Below are 3,764 nucleotides of genomic sequence, written 5' to 3' on the forward strand. Positions count from 1 at the left end.
AACTACCTGGATATTACAGCCTTCCCCCTTAAAAAGAATCTCGTCCCGAGATTCCGAAGCTGAACAGAAATCGAATGATTAGATTTGGGGATTGGCTTGAAGGAAGTCTGGAAATTCCGTTGAAGATAAGACTCTGTTTCCCAAGTCGCTTCTTCCTCGGTGTGATGATCCCATAAGATTTTGTACATCTTAACTGCCCTTCTTCTGGTGAATCTTTCCTTGGTATCCAGGATTCGAAGAGGTTGTTCGATGTACGATAGATCGGGTTCAATCTCAATGGCACATGTCTCAACGATTTCCGTGGTACTTTGACACACATCTTAAGTTGGGAGACATGGAAGACATCGTGAATAGCAGCCAATTGAGACGGAAGGCGAAGCTTGTAAGCCACTGGGCCACAAACATTGAGAATTTCAAAGGGTCCGACATACCGGGGTGCTAATTTCCCTTTTATGCCGAAACGTTGGACACCTTTGGTAGGAGATACTCGAAGATAAACAAAATCTCCTATTTGAAATTGCAGAGGTTTCCTCCTCTTATCTGCGTAGCTTTTCTGTCTGGACTGAGCGGCTTAAGATTGAACTGAATAATCTTAACCTTTATCTTCGGCTTCAACGACTAAGTCTGGTCCGAAGATTTTGCGTTCACCGGTCTCGGACCAACTCAAAGGAGTTCGACATCTGCGACCATATAACGCTTCAAAAGGAGCCATCTGAAGACTAGCTTGATAACTGTTGTTGTAAGAGAATTCAGCTAGAGCAAGGCACTTGTCCCAACTTGTACCATAGTGAATAATACAAGCTCGGAGCATGTCTTCAAGAATTTGATTGACTCGCTCAGTCTGCCCATCAGTCTGGGGATGATACGCAGAGCTTCGAATCAATTTGGTCCCTAGAGCTGATTGCAATTGCTCCCAAAACCGTGCAATAAATTGGGGCCCTCGATCAGAGATGATGGTTTTTGGAATCCCATGTAATCAATGATTTGGTCCAGATAGACTTCGGCATACTTCTTAGCAGAGTAAGTGGTATGCACAGGAAGAAATGAGCTGTTTTTGAGTCTATCAATATCACCCATATGGAGTCATGCTTTTGAGATGCGTTGGAAGACCGGACAATAAAATCCATGCTAATGTCTTCCCATTTCCATGACGGAATGGGTAATGGTTGAAGTGTACCAGATGCCTTAAGATGACTGGCTTTGACTCTCTGGCACGTATCGCACTCGATACATATTTAGCAATTTCTCTTTTCATTCTGGTCCACCAAAAATGTTGCCGCAGATCTTGATACATCTTGGTGCTACCAGGATGAATAGAGAACTTGGATAAATGTGCTTCATCAAGGATTTGCTGCGAAGCTGATGATCTTTAGGCACAACAATTCGATTGTGAACCATAATGTTCCTTGATGGTCAGTGTGAAAACACTTATATTTGGCTTCTCCCTGAGATAGCTTGATTGATAATTTTGATACCCTTATCATGTAGTTGCGACATGATGATTCTATCTTGAAGGTAGACCAATGGATAGTAGATTCAGACTACCTTGAGGAATGATCTCTAAATTGAGCTTTCTCATCTGATGGCAGAGAGTGTCACTGCAAGTGTTATGGATAAACAATGACAGTGTGCTTTGCGGCTAAGTGCATCCGGCAACCACATTGGCTTTGCCAGGATGGTAATGTACCTCAAGATCATAGTCTTTGATCAATTCTAACCAACGCCTTTGCCTCATATTTAGGTCAGCTTGAGTGAAGATATACTTGAGACTCTTATGGTCAGTGTAGATGTTACACTTAGCGCCCATAAGATGATGTCTCCAGATCTTGAGAGCATGGATAACTGATGCTAATTCAAGATCATGCGTTGGATAGTTTTGCTCATGAGTCCGGAGTGCTCGGGATGCATAAGCAATAACCCGGTTGTTTTGCATAAGGACACAACCAAGGCCAATTCCGGAAGCATCGCAATAGACATCAAAAGGCTGAGTGTTATCTGGCTGAGCTAATACAGGAGCAGTCGTCAGAAGTTGTCTCAAGGTATGGAACACCTATCATCCCAACGGAACTAACTTCTTTCTTAAGTAGCTCAGTCATTGGTTTGGCTATCTTGGAGAAGTCTGTAATGAATCGGCGATAGTATCCTGCCATCCAAGAAAACTTCGAATTTGATGGACTGATGTCGGAGGTTTCCAGTCCATAACCTCTTGGACTTTGGTTGGATCAACCGATATGCCTTGACTAGAGATAGTATGTCCCAAAAATTTCACACTATCCAGCCAGAATTCACATTTCGAGAATTTGGCATAAAGGCGATGATCACGTAGTCGTTGAAGAATAACACGTAAATGATTAGCATGGTCTTCTTTAGTTTTGGAGTATATTAGAATATCATCAATGAAGACCACGACGAATTTGTCGAGTTCCGGCATGAATACTGAATTCATGAGATACATAAAGTATGCCGGTGCATTGGTAAGTCCAAATGACATAACCAGATATTCATAAAGTCCATATCTAGTTGAAAAGGCCGTTTTTGGAATATCACAAGGCCTAATCTTGATCTGATGATAACCAGAGTGTAAGTCAATCTTAGAGAAGACCTTAGCTCCGCTAGCTGATCGAACAAAATGTCAATGCGGGGAAGAGGGTACTTATTTTTGATGGTACCGCATTGAGTGGACGGTAATCGACACATAGTCTTAGGCTATCGTCTTTCTTCTTGACAAAGAGAGAAGAACAACCCCAAGGTGAGGCACTTGGACGTATATAACCCTTATCAAGAAGATCTTGGAGCTGAATTTTTCAGTTCTGCTAATTCATTTGGAGGCATGCGATACGGCCTCTTTGAAATAGGAGCGGTGCCCGGTTGAAGTTCAATGATGAACTCGATGTCTCTATCTGGTGGCATTCCAGGCAAGTCATTTGGAAATACATCGGGGTATTCACATACTATAGGAATATCTTGACTTGGATATTTGCGATGGCATAAGTGCAAGGATGCAGACATTCTGGCTGAGGCAGAATAAGGGTGGTGATCCATAGTATGGTGATTCAATTTCAACAACTCGGGAAGAAATATCTAGCCGCACTTGATGTTTAGTCATCCAGTCTGTCCCAAGTATAATATCAATACCCTCCAAACTTAGTAAAACCAAATCAGTTTTGATTTCTATGCTACCTAACTGAATTGGTACACTTTTAACCATTTGGTTGGAGGTGATTTTCCTTCAGGGGTAGAGATCATATATGACCCTTGAGTGAAACAAGAATCAAGTCCTATCCGGGTACCATAGTTGTTACTAATAAAGCTATGTGTTGCTCCAGAATCAAATAAAGTAACAACTGGTTTGTGATGAATAGAAAATGTACCCGACATGACGGGAGCTCCATCCGGAAGTTCTGTCAGAGTGGTGAAATTAATCCGTCCTTGCCGGACTTGCATCACCGGCTTCTTGACCTTGTTCTGGTTACCCTAAGTAGAGCCTTGCCCTTGATTAGGTTTCTTGGGCCGCGGACAATCTCGGATAAAATGATCCGCACTTGCGCAATTGAAACAGCGATAATTACTGCCTCTCTGTGGCACTTGTTGAACATTTGGCCGTGGGCCAGATGGTTGTGATTGTTGCTGAGAAATGGGAGGTCTATACCTTCCCTGCTGTTGGGGCGGCCTGAAAACCAATCTACCAGTTGGGGCATTCCGCTGCGGTGCTCTGAACGATGTATTGGGAACAACCCGATACCTCGGTGATTGAGCACTCGAGG

The sequence above is a fragment of the Panicum hallii genome, chromosome 4 (assembly GCF_002211085.1).
Source record: "Panicum hallii strain FIL2 chromosome 4, PHallii_v3.1, whole genome shotgun sequence".
NCBI lineage: Eukaryota > Viridiplantae > Streptophyta > Magnoliopsida > Poales > Poaceae > Panicum > Panicum hallii.